At 37.1% G+C, this 24,215-nt stretch overlaps 1 protein-coding gene and 1 long non-coding RNA gene across 2 annotated transcripts in view; both read left to right on the forward strand.

The window, feature by feature from the left end:
• The window catches only part of LOC110372685 (rho GTPase-activating protein 23), a 288,969-nt gene that overhangs the window by 129,942 nt on the left and 134,812 nt on the right, over positions 1-24,215 (forward strand).
• Positions 4,743-24,215, forward strand: part of LOC135117271 (uncharacterized) — a 42,990-nt gene continuing 23,517 nt past the window's right edge. Inside the window, exon 1 of the long non-coding RNA XR_010276759.1 lies at positions 4,743-5,199. This is a non-coding gene — a long non-coding RNA (uncharacterized LOC135117271). The remainder of the gene's footprint in view (positions 5,200-24,215) is intronic.

The following is a 24,215-nucleotide window of genomic DNA, read 5'->3' on the forward strand; positions in this document are numbered from 1 at the left end:
AAGCTATTAAATATGATGTATCCTCGTCTTTATATAAAAGTAGAAGTAAAAAGAGATTCCTCATCCACACAACAAACCCCAACATCATGTACTACAAATTATCTTCTACAACCAGAACAATACCACCCATTACAACACCAACCAATCTTAAATCATAACAGAAACCATCCACGTATCATCCATAAGGTCACTGATGTAACCAGCTTCCGCGGTTCCCACAACGTAACGAGCTATGTAAATATCAATTAACAACTGGAAATGTTCCGCCGTAGCTACCTGAACCGATAGTCAGCTCACGAGACTTCTAATTGATTATATCAATGCACGTGATATGCAGTTTCCGTCTGGGCTCTGGATAGTGCTGAGTGCTTTTTGGAGCTGGATAATTTTGGTGGGATTTGGAAAATTGCGTGAAGTTTTGGCCTCAGTTAACTATGCCTTTACTACAATTTGCTATAGGTTAGAATAGTCTCAACTGAAGCTCGATCTATCAAAAATATGTGACTTTCTTTTGTTTCGCAATCCCATTTTCAGACACATAACTTTCAGGATTAAGGAATCTGATCTTACAGGATCTTAGATGACGTGTGATGTGTTAAAATGGATTTTCCAGATTCCAATACGAAAATTCCGCTCTAAATTGCAAAGCTGACCATTACTATTTCAAATTCGGTTCCTGGTTGAAATTTCTCTTCGTTTACTTGAATGACTGTGTCCAGTACGGTTCGGTAACGTTTTATATATGTCAGTCGTGAACCGGGGAGGCAATGTATGCGAATGACCGGTACTAATGGTACACACGTGTGGTTTTATTATGCAGCTATGTTAGGAAAGCATTTTCCCACGATTCTTACCTCTGAACGGCAGTTTGAATTTATTTCGCAGCATTTTTAAAGAGGATGTACATTGAGCTTTACTTGATTAGATTTTGCTAATTCGATATAAGAATAACAGATATACTTGCATTTTATTATTTTCCAAACGGCTACAAGCTTTTCAAATTTTTTAAACATATTTCTGAAGATATTATATGCAAATATAGGTAGCTAGCTTTTCTCTCAATCTGATTGACTGATGACAGGCATGATGATACCTATAATGCAACAGATTAGTGGGGATACCTTAATAATTGTGAGACATTCATTTCATATATGAGACTTTCTTGTGTAAACATACTAAAACATCTCTTCCTTAATGCCTTCTCATTGCTTTTCCACGTATCATAAAGTATAAACTATCGACAATCAAACCAAGCTCTAAACATGAAAGTGAACAAATACAATAATTATGACAAAAGGTTAAAAACGCTAAACCCTATAAAAAGCAAAAAATAACTTTTAACACTACGTAAACTAAATTTTGTCGTGTCGGGGGACCGCTCTAATTCATTACTTTAGATACGTGTTTTTTTTAAAACGAATGTTTTAATTAGGTAGGTATCATTTGATTTATGTAAGTATTTATGAAGGTAAAAAGCGGTCCCCCGACACGTCAAAATTTAGTTTACGTAGTGTTAAAAGTTATTTTTTGCTTTTTATAGGGTTTAGCGTTTTTAACCTTTTGTCATAATTATTGCGTACTTTTTTTGGGTCGGGGGTTTTTTTAAATTTATAATTTAATTTTATTTCATGCTTTTTAAAGGAACTCCTAAATTTTTCCTTCTTTCATTTAATTTATTTTATCTTAAGATGGGGTCGCTATTTGCGATCTCGGCCAAAGGAAGCTGCTTAACAATCCTCATGACAAACTGGCTCTGGGAGAATTGCACAGATTGAGAAACAATAAAGATTCACCTTTGGACATTCTAGATTTTCAGCAAAAGTATAAATCGGTTTATCCGTTTAATTCCGGAATTCCAGGGTTTCATCCGCCACATCCCATTTCCAGCATCAGGTTCTCGTCAATCAGAAACATGAAGAGAACTCGTCAAGACAAATTCAACGAGCCCAAACTCGATGGGTTTACTAAAAGGCAGTTCAGGGTTACGTCTCCTACCTTCGTGCCCTAACAGCAGACCAGCTCAGTGGTTCCAAAAGACATTAGTGTTTCAAATTTCAGATCCCACATATACGTGCAAGTAAACTGAGCGTGTAACATTCCTATCATATCTAGCAAACGAGCTGATGACCTTGAAGACCTGAACCGATTTCCACCTAACATAGCTAAGAACACTCCCGACTGACATACCTTTTAAACAAAAAAAACCGCATTACAATCGGATCATCCGTTTGGGAGCTACGATGCCACATACACACACACACACACACACACACACACACACACACACACACACACAGACACGTCAAACTTATAACACCCCGTCGTTTTTGCGTCGGGGGTTAAAAATGGCGTCTTGGGCTCCTGACAATATTGCAGTCTCACTTGAGAACTATTAACGTCACTGTAAACCACCTCAGCAATGTTTATTGTAGGATATAACTTAAACTTGCACTCGAACGCTTTCTCATTGTAAAAACCCCACACGAAAGTGATCCTGTATCGAAGTCCATGAAACTATACGTAGTGACAATACTGAAAGTAAGTAAGTCGACTAAAGAGGTGGTCATCCTAATTCAAATATAAAAAACCGACTGACGATTTGATGAAGGTGGCGAGCAGTGGATGGATGGATGGCATCTAAGGACCTTTACCAGTTTACAGCAATAAGACCAGAACTGTGGATAAAAACAGACTCATTTTACTCGAATCATAGGGGCAAGATTTTCAGTTATTTCAAATCTATCTCAATTTATTTATTTTTCTTGGTTTATACGATGATGATATAAAAGCAATAGCCCTTACATGCTAAAATGTTGCTGTACACATGTGCATCACAATTACGCAAATCTGTGAATGAGACCTTGTCAGATACTTGGTTTCCAAATTGGTGAACATACTTTAAACCACAATAATTAAATACAATATTTACAATATTCATGTATCGGTCCCGCCTTTACTATGCAAATGATAAAATCCGCGATATTTTTTGCACCGCACCAATCGAATACGTATTAAATTACATTAACAGTTTGTAAGCTTGGGCGGAGTGAAACTTGTTTATGCCTTTGTTAGTCGCCGGGTTCGATTCCCGTGTCGTGTCGTTGTCGGACGATGGTCGGCGATAAATCGCGGCCGACACCTCCGATACTACAATGGGGAAAGAGAAAGTAAGGAAATATCACAACATCGAGACGGGACAAAAATTCGCGTAAATCTTGATACTTTACCAACCGCCTCATTACCACCGTTGTATTGTTTTCTAAATGAAAACGTATTGTCATTGTAATACGCTCTGACAGATATAAACTGCGAGTTGGATAATCAAGGAAAACATAAATAGTGTTAATGGGTAGGCAGCTCACCAAGTAACAAGTAAATTCTGTCTTTAGTAAATGATTACATTTCACACTCTTTACTTTCGAACTTAATCGACGGCCGGTTGGTAGTTCTTGATACTTGGTATTTTTAAGGTAATTCTTTATAAGGCCCTCAAAACGAGGATGACAGATCTGTACGCGCGGCACGGTTGTAATTCAACAAGATCGCACAGAAAGTCAGGAAACTGTAACGAGACGGAATGCTCCACGTCTCTCGGATTCCCTCCATTGGTCATGTCGTGACAACCGGCCATATGAAGTGGCTCACAAACCAGAACCATATCTATTAGTAACACACCATCATTACTTTATCGCCTTACACTTGATTAAAAACGACAATCTACTGACCGGGTCTTCTAGATTCCTATATAATTGTATCAGCTTTCTTCCATCTGTATGGATAGCTATCGCTAATTTCAATCGTTTCAGCCAATTGAGCATTCTTATCTTGTATATGGTATTAATTATCGCGGTCTCACAAGTGGAGGAGGAAATCATATCGATGATATATGTGATAGTCAATGCTATACCGACAACTTGATCCGATTGGAGCTTGCACAAACTGCGTGCTCTACTTTTGAAAATGGAGTATGTTTTAGCTTAATAATGAGGTTCGACCGCTTAAAAAAAACGTTTTGTGTCTGACCCGATAAGCGTTCGTAGAATGGCGGCTTTCATTAAGTAATTAGGCCACGAGATCTGTCAACAAACCCGGCATTTGTGCGGAGACGTATTATTTTCTAAGCACCACAACGACACATAATAACCACTGTGGACGTCGTTATCTCACCACAAATCGTCCCTGGAGCCCTGAGTCGTCAGTGCGACGATTATTTAAATAAGCCCCGGTGCATACAGTCGCATTGACGCGGTACCGTTGGCTCTACGTGATCCTAGCGCCTAGCGGCACTATCGATGCCCGTCATTATCTTCATATTAACTCGGCTTCAGGATGTGGCACACTTTCGCATTTCAATAGTCTATTCTGTTTCGGTGTTTATTGTGTCAACTTGACAACACGCTTGCGAGAAAGCCAAATAATCTCAGGCTCACGAGTGGCGAACAACACAAATACAAAATAAAGAGCTGCAAAATGTTAAATATGCAGAATACTATATCTTAATATAGATCCCTGAATCCGCCACAAAAACTGTCTTAGATAATCTACACTTCGCATTCTCACGAGAAACCTCAACTTACTATTTACTCGTGTACGTTAATTCAGGGTTCCGTAAAAGGTCTGAATAATTACGACGTTTCCAGAAAAAGTGGTCAGATACCATAGTTTGCACAGTGGTCTGATGCGCAGTGCTATGCGAGGTTTTTGCTCGGGGTAAAAAATATTGTTCGTCGGAGCGGGGTGTAGCCGAGGGGTTGAGATGCGGCGTGGAATCGAGCCGAGCTGCCGGCCTGCGTCAGTGTCGCTGTGCCCCGTGCGTGCAGCGGTCGTGAGAGGGGCGTTACGTGCCGCTCGCGCTATACACTGTTATTCGCGGTTCGCCATCGAAAGCGCACGTGTCGCCGGCACCGAGCGCTGCATTTATTTACACAGTGTGCACCTGTGACCACGCAAATATTTGACGTGATGTGAAAGACCATTTTTGGTTCAACCTACTGGTGTTTTTAAACTAAACGTTCAATTTGTGTTCGTTCAGACGTGCTTAGTTTGTGCCAAGTTCTGTACTGTGCGTTTGGTGTTATCGACGTTTCTTAGAGTTTTACAAACTCATTGCATGTTTTGAAGTGTTCGAATACGAATTTCGGCGACAGCCAAGGCGTCAGCACCGAAAGTTGGATGAACGCCAGCATCTCCGGTGCTAAGGTGAGGGAAAATTTCAATTTGCAAAATGCCTCTAGGTGTTGATACAAAAATAGGCATGTAATTAATGTTATCGGGGACAATAGCGGCTTATCTAAAACGTTCCGCCTGTCGCGACTCAATAATACCAACCAATATTGTTTACAACTCCAATGCTTTATCACTGTTTTTCATAGCACTTGTTTTCGTATTAATAATAGTTGATACATTTCTAGCTGGAATTATAGCACTAGCACGAACGTCGTCTGAAACGTTTTTGATGTAATTGAATGCCAACATATTCGTACTCGCATACTAATTTCAGCTTGCTTCAGACTATTGTTTAAAAATTTGAAGCAATTACCAGATGTGTGCTCCGCAATGAATTATTTTGTTTGTCATCAACATTAGTTCTCATTCAATGGCACACTGTGCACACAAACTCACCCGACAACAGCTGAACAGTAATACCAACGAACTGCATAACTTCTATTATAAGAATAAGCGTGAAATATTTCATATGGGTTCTTATAAATTCAATTGTATCTTTAAGATTTGTGTTGTCCAGTAATATTTGCAAACTATTGGCGATAAAATTTTCCACAGCAAAATAGTACTTTTTATCTGTCAAGTTTTATATTTCATTATCATTGCCGTTATCTTGTACTTCGCCAAGGACATAATTATGGAGTATATCCTTATCTACTGACGTCGTGGTAGGTATTTGCTGGAACATACGACTGACAATAATTTATGATTGCTGACGAAATATTTTTGGTGATTTGCCAAAATATTTATTAAAAAATGTATGACATCTTTATAATCTCAAGCGTCCTAAAAAACCTGCATTGTGTCTAGGTCATCAAGTTTTTAAATAGATGTGTCTAATTATACCTATACTAGTTAATCATATGCATAAAATAAAAATGAGCTGACATTCGGGTTACTAATGATAAATAAAAGTTGCGGTTGATAAAAAAAATCGTTGCCGCTCGTGTAACTTCTGGAGTGATTGGGAGGCAAGAAACGAGCACAATGATCGAAGTCTCATAGATAACTAGCGTCGATAAGAGTGTCCAGTCAGACAGCGCGCCGCGGACGTGCCGCAACAACGAAGCCTTTGCCAGCCCGGTCACGTCTGACACACTCAAAGGACCTCCTTCACTCCAACAGTCGGTCCATACACCGCGCTTACAAACGCTAGCCTAAAATATTTCACCCAAGTACCGCCACTATCGTAAACAGACACGCATTTCCTCTAGCACAATGAGCGCAATCCTCAAGTGCCAGAACCGCTTCTGACTCAGGTACTTCAGAAAATTCGACCTCCCCGAAATAGATCGATCCGTGTTCGTCTACCCCTGTTATTTTTTGTTTGCTAATCGTCACTCATTCAATTGCTCAGTTGGCCTTCCGCCAGGACACGGACGCCAAGGTTCGCTCCACTTTTACGTGCATGTTGTATACGAAATGTATCACGTCTTCGGTCGCGACCCGGTGCTATGTTTAGTAGGCGCCACTTGACATTTTTTACGACGGTGAAAGCATGATTTGGCGACATTTATTTGGTTCAGCAAATATTTTCAGAGCGTGGTACATCAATCTTCGAGTACAATCGAACGGGCGTATTTCTTTTATTTCGAGCTGTCGTTATGCTGCAGAGTTTCGTTGTTGCTAGTTACCAGCACTGAATTAGTTTTACGAGTACCTACAGCCGCAGTACTGACGTGTTTGCTCACATCAAAAGCGGAGCAACTCATTGTTACGTATTTATTATTAGTTCCCATGAACAGTTTACGTTACATTTGTGTATGTAGGCCCTCAGTTTCCATAACCTTGGCTTATGTTTTGTAACAGTAATTACTCACAAGATAATTCATTTTTGTGCCTTACCGATGATCATTAATCACTCGCGGCCTTTGTTCTCCGTAAATCAATATTGGTTGAATAGAAAAGGTGTAACAATGCGAAGAGGCTGGTATGAACAAGGATCTTAATCGATGTCATTAGGCCAACGAGTTCGCGAACAATGTGTCCGTCAAAATACTATTTAATTTATCATGCCGAGTTCGCAAAAAAATGATCTGCGAAACCCGAGCCGACCGGTCTCAATGACCTATTCGTGTTTGACTAATAGAACTAATTAGTTACCGATTTAGTTTCACTTTTCGATCCTACGTTCTATTGGTATTAAGTTAATCCGTGTCCAGCCTTGGATCAGATTTTGTTATGCCACCAATAATTTGTGGACCGGTATGCTTCGCTAAATTAATTGTTGCTTTCAATTTCGTACATGTAAATCGATTATCGTTCAACAGATCCATTTGTTTCGGCAAAAGATGTAAGATCTCCAAATATTGGTTAAGAGGTCAGTTACCGGTAAACTTGAACAGTCGATGACAGTTGTCACTGTCGGCAAAAACCTTCAGATCCGCCGTTCACCGGTAAACACTTATTATCTGCACCGTGTTAACTATTGTTTAATTTTCTGCTATTGACGGGTCTCCAATACTCGTAAAATATGTTCACGCATAGCTGTGTTTTCTTTGACTGAATAAGCCGTCAAAACAAACTCGAGATCGTGGCTCGAGTGGGGTCTTATGAATAAATGCAAGTTAAATTTTATTGTTGCATTGACACCAATATGTCATACGTACGTAAAGTGAGTAAGTAGGAAAAAAGTTGTAATACGATGAGGCTAGAAAATCGGAACATGATCCCTCGTATATGGGCAAAGGTACAGGTTCTTAACGATTGTCGAAGTCATCGAATAACGGTCGGTTGTTGGTAAAAAAGTTTCAGCGTTTCCCGCGTAATTGGCAGGTCATTCGGAATGTGGCCTGACGAAGATGTGTCCCAAAAGGAAACACGGACAGCCGTAAAAGGCTTCGGATGCCAGTATTAAAATAGAATTACAATTAACATCAACATCTCAGAATAAGGAAAATTATTTCTTGCGTTAGTTGTGAAATTATCTTTTGGGTTAACAGTTTTTATCATCGAACGAAACGTGATAATTACTTTCCGTAATAGGAAATCTATTTGGAATGCAAATCTCGAAGTGTCGCAATTTTATTAATACCGTGCGATATATCAAATTGTCGCGCGATATTAATAGGATTATTCAATAATCAAGTTTATCCTGTCAGTGTAAAGGCTGGGTTCTAAGCTGCACTTAAATGGCGCGTAAACTTATCTAAATCATTGTAATTAGTGTCGGGGACTATGGTCTTTTAAGGCTAACACTTGAGGCAGAGTGGTTTAACGGTAAACTAATCATAACATTATCCCTGCACTTTAGAACGAGCTACAGCATGTTGATCGTGGAATGTGTGTCAAACATATGCCACTACTTATCTGTGCTACTAAGTAAATTACTAATTATTATGAAAAACTTTTATATCTACATAATATCCGGTTGATTTTTTCCGAAGGGCAGGATAAAATAATCATTTGAACCCATTTGACATACACGAACTCCAGTTTAAATTCAGAAATGTGAAGATTACTTTCATACAACAGTTCGAGAATTTTCCAACTAATAGTAAACTTCTCAGCAATGCAATTCCTTGAAGTTTGTATAGTAGATATATTCATCAATTTGTCAATACCATAAACGTATTAAAAATCCAGTACTATTACGTCTAAATATGGTCGTTCGACTCGCTTACTCGTATGTTACTAAGAATTCTGTTAACACTATAAAAACTTAAAAACTCTTTAAAGTTTTAAAAGTTTAATGTAGTCTTATCAGAAATGTGTGTCAAAGATGGAATTTCTACGAAGACCCCATTATATTCACGATTCACCCCCATTTTTTCTCATAGAGCTACATTTCTCCGAAATAATAGTTTAAGATCAATTTGATACGTTTCTGTGGAATAAGATTTTTGTTTCTTGCTTACTGCATAGCTATTTAGACTAAACAAAAGATATGCGTTTACGAAGCTTCCTCTAAATACGATATTGGTTCATTCTGTTTGTAAGTTCTTCTGGGAACTATAATAAATGCGTACATTTTCCTCCTTAGTTTAATAGCTGTTATGTTCTGGCTATTTATGAAGAGGAATAAATTTATATTGCTTGACTGTTTCTTTGGTCTAGTGGGATCATGCGTGACTGTTTTGTATTTGAGTGTGAGGTTCGATTTCTGGGTTGTGTTTAGTTTTATTGCCGTTTTCTGCCTGATAGAATCCCGAAGTTAGAATTAACGGTCTGTTGATGAAAATAGGTTAATTCTTAATACACATTATTTTACAAAAATTGTTGAGGACATAATCATAGCTTATTATAATTTTTAGCTCATTTGCAGTTCACAACAATTTATTTTTCAAAATAATAACTACTCTTATATCTACTGGTAAAAACATCTCCCAGAATCATTAGAAAATAAATTCAAGAGCAACAAACCAGCTGCGATCATCGAACCGCGTGAGTCGTCTGATTAGCGACTCATGCGCATAACGTAATACATATTAGTTTTATTGTCTTAGTGTTTCGGACGCATCATGCCCCACGCACTGAACAGTTTTGGCTACAATTGTATTTGTATTTTGTATTTGTTTACATTATTTGTAACGTAGGTACTTGTAGTATTTTCTGTACCTAATAGATTTTATATTGTTATGTACTTAAGTATATGTACACATGGTTTTATATGTGAATCATATAAGCACTGGCTTTATTTGGGTTTTCATATACTGTTGTCATGAATGACAGTTTCACATGTTAAAAATATTTGTTCAATGTGTCAATTTGTTTTAATTTATAAGGAAAACACGGATGTACCTACATATTTAGCAATAGTTATATATCTACTCGAGTAAACACTACATCTCTATTTATAGAGTAACACTAAATTGTAATTTAATATTAAAGGAAACATATTTTTAGTTATTAATAGTTAATTAATAACAGAATTAGCTTAATGTTTATCTAATGGTATCGCTCTCACAATCCCCTCCACTTAAAGGTGATTATAGTTATCGGCCTTAATACACTTATACCAAACAAGGCGTTAAATGTACTACTAAACATAATACTGCGCAGGCGCCAGTTGTAGAACTACTTAGTTAGATACAATGCTTGAATGTTATAACTTTTTCTAACTTTAAATATGAATATTGTCAACGTTCCAGTCTTCTTACATATTATGTTGGGTTAGTAAAAAATGGTTACATAGAGCTAAATTGACATTTTTAGTGCAGTAAAAATGTCACTAAAATCTTTGAAGACCATCTTCCTCCTGCCCTTATCCCAATTTTATTTGGGGTCGGCGCAGCATGTTTTCTCCTTTCATACTCTTTTGTCTGCTGTATTCTCACAATTAAAATCTTAGCATATAAAACGTCACATAAAAAAAAATACTATTATTAAAATAAAACAGTGCATTTTTTATTTTATTTCAAAGCTGTGCTGCAATTCTTTTTGTTCCAAAAAACGACATCGTATCTAATCTGCTGAGCAAATAATCTGTTGTTAAGTTTACTCAAAGTGACTTGGATTAAACACTTGCTGATAATAATTAATCGCTCTAAATGCATGTTTCCGGACTACACAAGTTGTGTAACGTATTATCTAACTGAAACATTGTATAGCAATGAACAACGTTTTAAAAATGTAACTTGAGAAGTTAAAAATTAGTAATGTAGTTCATTCGACACAGAAAAGTATAAACTATCTGTTAAAACTAAAGAAGCTGTACTACATACTATTACTATTACTACATTATATTTCTTATTTAATACTTAGAAAAGTTAGATCAAAATAAATTATCAAACTCCGCAAGATGAGACGGGTGGATATTCCAGAGTACATTACAAAGCTATCATTCCAATATTATATAAAAGGCAGATTTTTATTTATTGTGGTTTACTTATCCACACAAGTCTTTAATCCAATTAAAACACATAACAAAACATCTTACAACTTCACAAAAAGCTGTCTAAAGCACGCGTGTGAAAGTGTAAGTTTATATGATCCTCATCTAACACAACTTAGTTTTTACATCCATTTTGACTTGTTAGCGAGTCTCGCGAAATCAGTAATAAAAACTGGACCATACCAGGTGACCGATCTTTTATGGAGAAGAAAAAAAAGCAGCTGGGGATCCCATATCGGATTATAACGAAAGGTGTTGCAAGAGTAATGACCTAAGAGTACTAGCAGACTGGAGATTTAACAGTTGTCCGACAGTGGCCCTATGGTTGAAAAAATATTTTTTTTTAATCTTTGCACTTGACATTTTTTATTTACAACAAAAGTATGTACAGACTTACAACAAAAAATATATAAATTATGTATTTAAACAAAAAAAAAATCTTGATTTAAATCAATGTTTCTAGTCGGTCAGATACCAGTCAAATATTTGATCATTGTTATGTGCGTATTACCATTCGTATCTGATTTAGACCGAACTAACTGTCGGCCAACTAAAAGTTTTTAGTGTGCTCGTCTTAATGTGAAACTTGCACTTGTTTTGTAATCCAATGTTATGTATTTTTTCTGTTGAAGTAATTAGACTCTACATGGGAGTGTAGTATTTGTGGGAAGATAAACTGTTTAAAAATGTTACTGTTACTAGATATACGTGAAATGTAACGCAATCAAATAAGTTTTTTTTCAGGCTTATTATTGTTTTTGCTTCAATTGTCCTTTTTTCAAGAAAGCTATGTTATCATAATTAAAATACCTTTAATTAGGTTTTTTTTGTACTTAGAATGTTCTCGAAAATAATTAACACTTTTATGTTGCTGTTGTTTTCCTTCGTATGTTTATCAATTACAGTGTGTAAATTAATCTTTATTGATAGTGTTGTTTCCTCAGTATTTATAATCGAATTCGTCATAGGTGTGCCAACGTTTTTATGGTAATTTGATATTTTACGCATTTTACCGTTATCATACGTACGCAAACATACCGTAATGTTTTCATCACACTTTAAATATACTGCTATACCTCAACATTACAAATATTGCATTTATAAAAATAGAAATTATTTTATTTAAATGCTCATCGAGTTATTTGCATCTCTAAGCAGAGTTACGTAATTCATTCATTGTCATTGTGACGGATAAGTAGGCGTCAAGCACTTCCTAGCCTAGAATAGAATATTGTGCATTTCTATATAACAATATATTTATTGATCTCCAAGGGTATTTATATTTAAAATAGTTATTTAACCTTGCACGAAGCGCATTCATAAATACCAGTCCTTCTAGATATTTTTCATAATAGAAGAAATTCTATACGTCTTTACCGATGACATGGAGTGAACAACTTTAATCACAATAACTTGAAGAAGAATCCATCTTTCATAATAATAAATCCAAACGCACTGTCCTTGGTATTTTCTTAAATTAATACCAGCAACTGCATGCTGCACTACAAGTTTTTGGCATAAACATATCGCATATTTCTCATTCGAGATTGGCAACACTGCAACTGAGTTATGGCATACAGTTGCTACCAGACATCAGTTTTCCCACATGACTCTTATTTCAAGTACACAAGGTTCAAATTCCCTTGTAATTAAAAGTGGCAAGGCAATTAATTAAATTCATTGGTCGTTTTTTCCAACAACAGTTTAGTTACGGGGAAAGAGAAAAATTCCTTATATATCGATACTAGAAGTCTAAGCTGGGTGATTCGCATTCCGTTCTCTATTACTGCGAATGTAAAAGTTGTCATTAATAGATGTTTCGTATGGATCGAATATGGGATTGTCGAGATTTATGTTATTAGTGAGAGTGTAGCACAATAAGGTACTGGATTTACGATATTGTTGGCGTGATATATTTTATTGTGTTCATTCAGTAACATATTGAAAGTACATACAATGTAGCCGGCCTCGCGTTATGGTAGGTTTTTCTTAATACAATTTTTTACTGGAAAACAAAGCATTAATAAAACTTACAAGGCAATTAACAGTTTAGGTATGCTAAGGTGACCGTAAAACAAAACGAATCTTGGCTCGTTTAATCCCACATAATAGTCGGAGACTTCAAACGCCAAACTCAAACAAAAGTTTTAAAAGCTACCGTTTCACAGAACATTAATTAGCGAGAAATTATCTAATACATGTACACAGTCTGTATTTTCACTTACAAAACCACATTCGCTTCCCGTATTGCTCGGAGCTCGGGAGCTGCAGTGAAATCAGTGAATTATTACACTGCATCCATTATTCATTAATTAAGCTACAATCGAGGCCATAACGGACCATCCGAGGAAGCGAAGACTTGCGGCCAGTAACTTCTAACACAGAGTAATTAATAACTGGAACGCCAATAATCATTAAATGAATCCAGTCTGACCAAATATGCTAGTCTACAAGACAGCGCCTGTCATTGGTTGCAAGCTAGCATCGCGTCATGTGGCGGCTTTCCCATTGGTGGGTTGATGTACGTGATACTTCGCCCTCCATTCCCTTACTACTCGGTGTTACAAACACATCTTAATGTAATTTATGTATCTAACGTGGAGTAGTCACGATACGCAAAACTGTTGCTTGTAACGGACTATGTTCCATTGGAAGGAGAAACAAACTATTGGCTGAATACATTTCTCTAGTCTTGTTCAGAGAATTGATTTAGAACCTACTGTCGATGGTAGAAACTGCGATTGTAAATAACTGGACATAAATAATGCCGCGTCGAATGAAAAAACTATAGGTAGAAACTTCGGAAGGAATCTAGAAATTGAAAGTAGTGACGTTAGTTCGCGCATCGCTAGATGCTCTTCCGCATAAATTTAAATTATTGTGAACTACTTACTGACCTATGAATCGAATCATAACATTTCCGTCTTGTTTAGTTATTTACGACGCCTATGCTCTGTGTTGTTTCTCTGAACTTTATATTTAGAGCCTTATGGTGCAGGAAATAGAGCTCGAATTACCATAATTGGCTGAACAATTATCAGATAAAACGTTTTTCTTTAACTTTACTTAACTCCAGCTCGCAGCTTTTTAACTAAACTTAGATATTCTTGTAATTTCAAGGTCAATAAGCAGCATTTAATATTGTTACTTCAATGAACACTGCATTGAAATAATCTACAAACTGAACCTTATCTTACTCATTACGCCTTTCCACATATTTGCATACTAATATTTTGTTAGCAACATAAATGCTATCACTTTTCTTCCTACATTTCTATTAGGATGTTCGGCACGACACGGCGCGATCACGCGCGACACGACACGACAGAAACGTCACGTCAAGTTGTCGTGTCACGGACACAGCGGGACGCGGTCACCGTTACCAGTCTGGCATGTCCTATCTAGGGACTACAAACTATATTAGGTCTTGTAATTATAATAATCTACATAGGTATACTTAGTCGAAAAGATTTAAAACATATTTGTTTTTGTCTAGCCTTGTTCTCTGTGTCAATGTAGCCATGAATATTAGGCGAAGTTAAATGTGATTGAAATCTACTAGACTGTTACTAATTGATCATTTGTTCGATACATGTCCATTCTGTTCAAGCGTAACTCTGGACTCTGGACACAAGTCACACAACCGTAGTAGTCCATTCCATCACCATCGTTCATAAAATCTAATAATCAAATGAAGTAGAAGTCTGATAATTCCGTCATATCATTTCCTGAATCTGGGTCAATTTAGCTAGAAACCGCTTCGCAACATGCAAACCCTATTTCAATGTCAAGTTCTCGGGCAGCTATCACGCAATGTCAGATTTTATCGTGTTTGACCCCAAGTGTCATTAGGAGAGTGCCAGCCATAGCGTTCGGGAGCTTATCAATCTTTCAATCAATCTTTACACACCGATTGATATGCAGAACATGTTTGTAGAACTATCTTTTTACAGCTCACTTTCTCTGCGAATGGACGCTACGTTCCAAAAAGTCCTGGCGTGAGGTCGTGACAGTAGATTTGTCTGTTTAATTTATTGTTCTTGGTTCAGAGAATGTCTTGGATATTATCAAAGTTTTTCTATCGTTGGTAATGTATCTTACAAATAAGAACTTTGTACTTACTGAAACCTCGGGAACTGGGTGTCAATATGGAAACTAAAAGCTTACGTTATTTAATTACACAATAAACAAGTTCAAGCTTCTATATTCAGTGCTCAGATTAAATTAAACTTAAGTAAAAGTGTGGAAATACAAACAAGACATTTATTGAGCGATGTCACGCTACGCCTTTAGGATTTCGAACTTAACCTTCATACAGAACTAATTCTATAACCTGCCATTGACCCAATGAACCTTAGAACGAATCCACTTGCGCAATTGTCACCCGGTTAACAGAACTGTCAAATAATTTTATCTCCCTCGCTCTTGAAGCAATGAATGGGACACATAGACTTTGATAATACACTGTAGCACGATCGATTGAATGTCAAGGAGAACGGGCTGGGCGAAAATGCAAACAGTTAGGTTTTACTCCTAATTGTCTCAGTTGATGTTTGTTAACGACGTTTTTATTGCTCTTCATTAAGATGGGAGCTTGATAAAATATTCATCCTTAACGAGACCCATGTTTAAGTCTTTCCACTTTTTCGCTGTTCGTCTGAGTTATTATCGTCTTAACTATATAATTATTGGTTTCCGACCAAGTATTTTATATCTCTAATCTTTCATCTGTAAGGCTATGCGCTATTCGGTATGCCCGCTATTTTTCTATTGCAGTCTTGTCCGATAGAATCGGAATGTTGTCAACTATGTTCACATTATCTTGTTATCGAGTACTCTATCGAGGTCTACAATCGCTCTCCACTTATTCAATTTCCATTGAATCACAGTCCCCAAGCCGTTGACATGCGGGCTACAAATTATACGGGACAGGACAGGCCTCTGTACGAATATACAAATTAGTTAACAACTATTCAAATGAATCGTTGATTTATTGGATGGAATGCTATTATTGAAGTTACCTCTCATACAAATGTTATTGTAAATGAAAACTTTGATTTGTGACTTCAAAACTGGGTTGGGCAATATTTCATAAAATGCAATATGGTCTCGACGGTAACGAAGACTAGGATCGTATGAATGGCCATGAAAAGTAATTATTTCAAGACGAAATTGCTTGATTTAGTTAGCAACAAAATTGGGGCAATACGATACATGTAAGTAGATACTAAGTGAAGTTAAACTTTGATATCAACCTCTCTTAACTCGATTTGAGTTTGGAACTTGCTGACGACGAGAAAATTATATTATGAATTTCTTGTATCATATCCATTAGTGATACACATAGGTACTTCATATACATGTCTGGCAACTTTAATAATTTATCTTTATTAACCGTTCACCTTTATTATTTAGTTACAAAGCAAAGTGACCTTTACACAACTGCGGCAAGGATGAGCCTATAATGTGCTCGTAACTTTCCACTTCAGCGCTTCCTTTGGGAACTGGTGACCCGTTTCGCTCATTAGGTGTGATGAAGCCTGTCTAGTAAGGCGTAAAAAGGGCTATACTTAGCCGTGGCCCTGTTGTTATGGTCTCACTAAATTAAAGGCGGGCTCACTCGTGGATGTGAAGGTTATTTCTATACTACGGGTCTTCATATCTCCCTAGTGGATGCTTTTGTAATAAAAGCGCCTTCTACACTTTCAAGGAGATTGTGAAGGTTGAATTGTTCCAAAACATCGTAATGCTTTGTTGTTATTACAGTGAAAGTAACTTCATCTTTGTGTGTCCAATTTTCCTTGATAAACATTGCTCTGATAAGTTCATTTTATCATGACATTTGAAACTTATTTTGAATGTTAAAAATAAAAAACGGCGTCAATCAGACCTTGCTGATATACTTTGTGATCTGTATTAGTGTTTTTCTAGCATAGTAACTGGTGACCCATGGTGTCCAAAAACCATAATTTCGCAAAACACTACCATCTTTCACAATTTACAAACGCTATTGTCATGTGCCATAAAACATGTTAAGTTCTTCACACTTCATTATTGTTATCCGTGTTGTTATTTCATGTACTGGCATAATCTTTGGCTGTTTTCATAACATCATCTATCTAGCAATGTCTTGAGAGTCATTGATTCTTGCAGCCCACTCTATCTAATCATTGTTCTTGTCAGATATGGTTTGTGCATTTTGTTTGATATCGAAAGATGATATTTTCTCGAATCTCATCTACCTCATGATCATCAGACTTCTATTGTCCTAATACAGGCATATTCATATACGGAGTAAGAATCATCACTCCAAAATGTCTAAAAGTTGGCAATCAAGCTGTCATATTCAACAATTTTGTATCCGAGTGTGTCTTCGTTACACGTCTAGCTTTTACTAAACATACTTTTAATTCCAACTCCTCCGTTGACGATGCTCATGCACCTAGAATTAACTTTTTATCCGATGAACAGCTACGCCTGATGGATGAACGTTGATGTGTTAATGCACTGGTGCACTGTTCAGAGTACAGTTAGCCCCACGCGACAGGATACAATGTGGTTGACGTTAATTGCACGCGGTGCGCACGCGACGCTTCCGCTGAACTACAGTGTACGTCGGTATATTGTACAATTTGTATGTGAGTACAGTTTGTTGTTGTGTATCGTGTAAAAAGTTGTGATTTTGCTTATGAGTAACACTGCTCGTCTCTGTATTATCATGGTCCTATGTTGCATTGGTCTTTTGGGCAGTATTGAAACTTCAAATGAGTACCTTGCCAACCGGTCAGACTGTTTGACAAATCCAACTATGTAGATACGTCCTGCAACTTTTGATTGGGCTTGTCATTCTGCTTGCCGAAGGACAGTAGGTACATCATGTTTGCCTAGTTTATGCATCAGCATACCCCATCAATCGATTGATTTGAAATCGTTGATGTCGCACATACTGTACAGAGCTTACTCCCAGTTTAATGTCCGTTATTTCGGTTTTATTATGCAAATACAATCAGCAGTCCCCTCCCCCGTGTTCACCCCTTTCATAATTAAATATTGCATGTGTTGCATCGGTCTGACGAAAGGCATGTCGCTCCCCACGCTCCTGGACCCACATTGATGGAAATTACGTTCTGAACATACAAGTATGAGTACCTACATGTATGTCTGATATGCGGATGGAATTGTAAAGCAGAGATGATAATATAAAAGTAGGTACTGTTATCGAAAAAAAGGTTCGACAAAGCGGCTGTGACAAAGGTGCAAACAGTGCTTTAAAAGAACATAAAGTTATCAAACACTTAATAACAGTATTAACAAATTACAAGGTAGAACCCAACACCAAGAGCTTCATAAAGTCCACAAACTTCCCAAAGGTCACAGAAATAACTTTTTGAAATATGAAGGGTTGGGCGCAAGACCCCTCTTGTACAAAGCTATACATTATAAGCCTATAGAGCGACAATTTATTGGCTATTTTATTACAATAGTAGACAAAATTTATAACGTGATAACTTACGTATTTCATCCTGTTTATAAAGCAATGGGTATATTTTAGAATCTGCGGGCTTAGCGATATCTATGCGGGATTAGTTTCATCTATGCGAGAACTACGATCTATGGAATTAATGGGATTTAGCAAAGCGTTGCTTTCTCTATTATTTTGTTGTTCGCCAACAGCAATGTTGTTGTATTGTTAGACAAATTGTTTACATTGTCATTTCGTCTGGTTCTAGGTCATTCGTAAGGCGTGAAATCTACTTCAACCTAGTTTACAATAGAAATGTATTTCTTGTATTTTCCTGTCAATAATCAAAATAAACTAAACGGAAATCCATTGTGAGATAAGGTTTTGATATAATCGTATCAGGTGAGCGATATTATCATGTTTTTTGCACTGATCATGACCGCATCACTATTTTAGGAATATGTTTATGTGATTGAACTCATACTACTTCTTTATCAGTAATTTTTGTCTACTTTTGCCTCATACACGTATTTTGAAGGTAAGTTCAATATGTATATAGCGCACAATATGACTACGTCGGCAATAATTCAGAATTTTAGACGACAGTCTTTACCAATGCACCTCATGTCCTAAACCAATATGAAAAACAAGAGAAAATCCCTATTTTATTTACAAAGACGCATTCCCGTTTACAAAGCTCCCAAGAAATAATTGGGGTGCGCATCCTGCATACGAAATTTTCCGGGACAACATTGTTGCTAGGGCGACACGAGAGTGGCAAGGGCTTGTCCCTCCGGAGGGTCGGAGGTTCGGAGGGCGGAGGGCTCGTGCCGGTCACGTGCAGATATGTGGAGCGTGCATCCGATGGCACAAAGCCGCCGCAGCATGATGTGTTTATTAAAGACTCTGCGAAAATGCAATTTTCAGCTTCATTATTTCAATGTGTGTGTGTTTGCACTGGTTATGTATTTAGAGTAAATAGTAGTTAATGTTTCCGGGTCTTATTTTAAGTCATAAAAGTAAAAGTTCCTTATGTAAACTTTAACAGTTTTGGAAAGCCGAAAACACAAAGACTAATTGGGATATTAATTCACAATTCCGCAACGTTATCTAATCCAACAATTGTAATTTCACCACCAAAGATATATTCGCTATTATCCGGGGTTTGATGCCAATTTTGTGTAAAACAACTAAAATATAATTACCCATTGTTATTCAGTTTCTATTACTGATTGCGAAATAGCCGCTAATGATACTTTGCGGTAATATTAAAACCTGCTTGTATAACATTTAAACGGTTAAGAAACTGGATGAAATGCATAGTGGGATGATGTAAACGTCAGTGACGAACGAATGATTAATTTCATCACTATATTGTTGTGAATCGTAAAGCGTGACCCGCTCTTTAGCTGTGCGGTGCTTTGTTTAAAAAAGTTGAAAAAATATCTGCCAAAATCGAGTACAATAAAGCGTGCTCCCATTGTTCGTATTGTTGGACAAAAGGGGAGGAGCCCACTCCCTCAGTTTACACCCTTTTGGCTTCGGCGATGTGTTATTATCTTGGATCATTCTCACGGGATTCGCTCATGGGCTATGGCAGTTTCTGGACATTAGTTTTGGTTGTTAGATCAGAAGCATTTGCGATATTTTAGGGTGAATTGGCTCTGGTTTGGATGGTTGAAAATTATAATGCTACAGTTTATAATGATTACCTAAACGAAAATATACCGCTTTTTTGTTTATAAAAAATGCCATATGTATTTCAAGTTCATAAATTCCATGCGCACATAGTACATAAGTAAATAGCTATATTACAATAGGAAATTAAAAAATGCAAACAATCTTAAATAACCAATCGGTGATTTGTGGAATAATTCTAAAATATCCCAAAAAAAAAAACGATTATCCCATTAATTCATTGTCATTTGTTTCCCTAATCATCAATCTTATTAAATTCATAGAAAAAATCTCATTCGCTACCGTCGTCGGCTAATAGCTAAACCATGACTGTGACACATGGATGGGATTATATTTGCTATGGAACCCAGGGGACTCTTTAAACTTTGCCCAACCTATGACCTTTTCTATTTTTTTTCTCTTTTACTGTTTACCCATTTTAAGGGCTGCTGTGTTTGTAGAGGTCTCCCTTTTTGCTAACATCTCTATACTTTTGTGCCGCAAAAAATGCTAAGTTCTTTCTGTTCACTGGTATGGTTGTTGAGCAATTTTGATCTATGAATTTATTTACATTATAAAATCCCCTTTTTTGTTGCAATAATTTTATCATAAAACAAAAATTAAGGCAGCATTTGAAACAATTTGAATAATTCTCTCCTAAATCCTTTACGGAGCAATAAAAAGTTATGCTACAGACGATGATGTATGAATATTTCATAGGACTTGTTAAGACAGAACTCCAAAGCTTTGTGGTGGCTCCCCATGCTACGGGGACACACTTGGGCGCTCACCCTCCTACAAATGTTCCCGACTGCAGGAATGTCCCCTCAAAAGCATGGCCACCTTCGTGATATATGACATAATATAGTGGCTACAGTAAGCCAACTTCACACTTAAGATATCAGGATTATAACCAAGTCTGTTCCGGAGTCCTTGGGTCCAGAAGAGCCATCATGTACTTTATATAGTTTTTCATATACCTACCGTTGTCTATAAACCTCTAATATAGGTGTGATGGCATCTGGCTCAATAAAATGTTGGCACCCACAAATGAATCAGCATTTCATTCAAATCCATACGTGACCCTTCTGTGCTTTCCTGTAACTCGTGTATGTTCACGAACCGTGACTACACATGTCCGTACATCACCTGTTGTCTTTGTTCCCACGGAATCCAGCGTTTAAATTGTACGGTGCATCCCCCATAATTTTACTACTGTCACACAACTGTCATACGGTATGGGGAAAGTTATATTTACGTTGACTTTATTAAAGGTGGTTGAAGTCTTTATAGGATCCTTTTTAAACATTGGTTTATAGTCTATTTTTGTATCGATACTCGAAGTATCTCTGAAGTCTTGTACAGTTTGCAGATACTCATCGTTCCTAAACAATCTTAAAACAAGTGTCAAACAACGTTGAGAACGAGACGTGACTAAGATAGCAATTGTGCAAATAATAATCCCGACACCGTTACATCATTGCCAGGGACTCATCATTCGAAGCCATTAACCACGTCACCGGCGAATCCATCGCGAAGATCACGACCGTCCACCATTCCCATGATACCAATTATTACTGTTCCCACGACCGAATCAACTTCTGATTCAACTATTATCTCAGATCTTGTAAATGCTACAGCCTGATTTATCTCCGCAATAATGCTCTTTTAAGGTTCGCCTGATTGAATTTATAGCTTAATCACCGCCTATTGAAAACTTGCCAGCGGCAACTGAAAATAAAATGTTGCGTTACCCGCATTACGATAACACGTATCAATCAAATTCGAGTTCATAATATTTACTTTTTCTTTTAGTTCTTTTTTATGTGTGCGTTGTAATGAGCGACCTGGTTTATGCGATATATGCCTCTAATTCGTGTAAACATACTCTTCCTTGACTGGAGATTATGCCTAGTTCTTCTGTCTGATTCGGGAGTCTTTCTAGTAGATAGTAAACATGCATAAAGTTGCCGTCCTTAATCAGGCGAGTTCGCTAATACCGAAATAATTCATATGAATAGGTTCCCTTTTAGCATCTGTAAACAATTGCACGACCTTCTCAACCTGCCAATTGTTCTCTTAATATTCCAGCCTAGAGCCGAAAGCACCCAAAATTATACACAATGCAGCAATAAATTAACCACTAGCCTGATTTCTGTTTCTCATCGGGGAACTTCTAGCTAGACAAGTTTATATAACGCCAATTTAAATGATATTAAACATTGTTGGCGCGACTAAAAGGGGCCGTAGTGACTGCAGTGTAGTGCAATTTGTAATAATCTTCTTGCGATCCCTGGCGAGTGCTGCCTTGACCTAAAATCGTGCGCAAACGCCGGCCGAGGCACACGCGTCCAGTGTCAGAGGTCTACCGAGTGTGCATGCGGTATGACGTGTATCTCATGAAGATGGATGATCTGTACAACTTTTACTTGATCAGTAAGCTGTTTGTTTTATTTGATGGATCACAACTTATTATTGATGGTGCAGGTGCACTTGGTCAACGATAAAAGAAATCGTCTATTAGATATCACTGAGGGACCTAATTTCTTCGTTAATGATATTGACTTTGACATGATTAATAGGCTAATGGATTTCAGTATTATTAAATAATATTTTAGCATTTAGCTCCTAAGTTGCAAAAAACAAAACAAAATCAGAGTATGTCAGTAGTTTAATTCGAACATCATTTAAGAAAGTTTAAACCGCAAATGCCTGGAATTGCATTCAAATCGAAATTTCTTTTTTCTAGCCATCAATTGTGTCGCCAGCCTAACGGTGTTGTAGATTTATCGCCAGGAACCACGCTTGGATCGCGGCGTGCGCCTGACATCACAATGGCTCGTCCATTTCTAGTTTAGAAATGATCCACCTCTGCGACTAAACGTTGGCAATCACTTTCAGCCGTGACAATGTCGCCTACCTTAGCTGTTTATGAACTCTTACCAACAACAATGGTGAGATTTGGACAACGTATGATTTCTAAAACATTGACATTCAAACAGACTTTGTAGATGCTGAAGAAAAAGCAGTAGATCAGATAAATGTGCTAGACGAATAAGGCCTATCTCCTTATGCAGTCATAATCTTTGCTATCGAGACAGTCAAAGATGATAAAATTCATAAAATTTCCATTCATTGATAAATACTTGAAAGTATCTTTATCGACTGAAACGTAGTTTCTATAAATGTAGTGCTTTCTAAAATAGGCAGAGTAAGGCATTTGGCAAGCGACTTGATTTGGTATTTGTACGGTGTTTATAGTGTACTACGATAGAAACTAGCACGCTGACCACTACTAATGAATGAATATACGGCAGGTCCGTCTTCATACGTAATGCATGACCACTATCTCATAACCTTTAACTCCAACCAACGTGTTATCTGAACACATTAATTTGATTTAACATATTTGTTTTTGAACACCGCGTACTGAAGATTAATGAAATTCTATACCGTTTATCTCTTTATTGTTATGTCATTAAGATAATTTGTTACGTTCGGTCCTCTCGTCAGTTTCATCACTTGTTTGAGTTTGTGTATTTTTTTCGTGTGTTTGGTTTTGTGTTCTCACTTATCATTTTCGGTGTAACGGTTCTTATCTGTGTGTTTTATTTTGTCACGTTTCTTGCATTGATCGATCATTGTTTGTTTCGGTGTGTCCGTCTTCAATATTTGTTGCATTTCTTTTTGTGCATACTTTAAAATTTTCGGTGCATAGTTATGAGTGTCCATTTAATCCACTAAGAACAATGTTGTGTTTCAATTTATTGCTCAAACTATTGATAGGGTTATCAGTGCCACAAACAGTGCAAATAGTCTTGTTATAGCCAATAAAATAGTAAATAATGGGATCGTTATTCGGTATTACAATAGCGGTATTTCAAATATTCCCCTACCCACGAAAAAGGATTTATGAGATAGGCTCGAATCTTTAGCAATTAACATGTTCACATTACCATGCGGCCGCTGGCGTGAGTCACGACCGGCTACCGTGCGCGCGCGCCGCCTTCACATAAACCG

This window comes from Helicoverpa armigera, chromosome 9 (genome assembly GCF_030705265.1).
Source record: "Helicoverpa armigera isolate CAAS_96S chromosome 9, ASM3070526v1, whole genome shotgun sequence".
Classification (NCBI taxonomy): Eukaryota; Metazoa; Arthropoda; class Insecta; order Lepidoptera; family Noctuidae; genus Helicoverpa; species Helicoverpa armigera.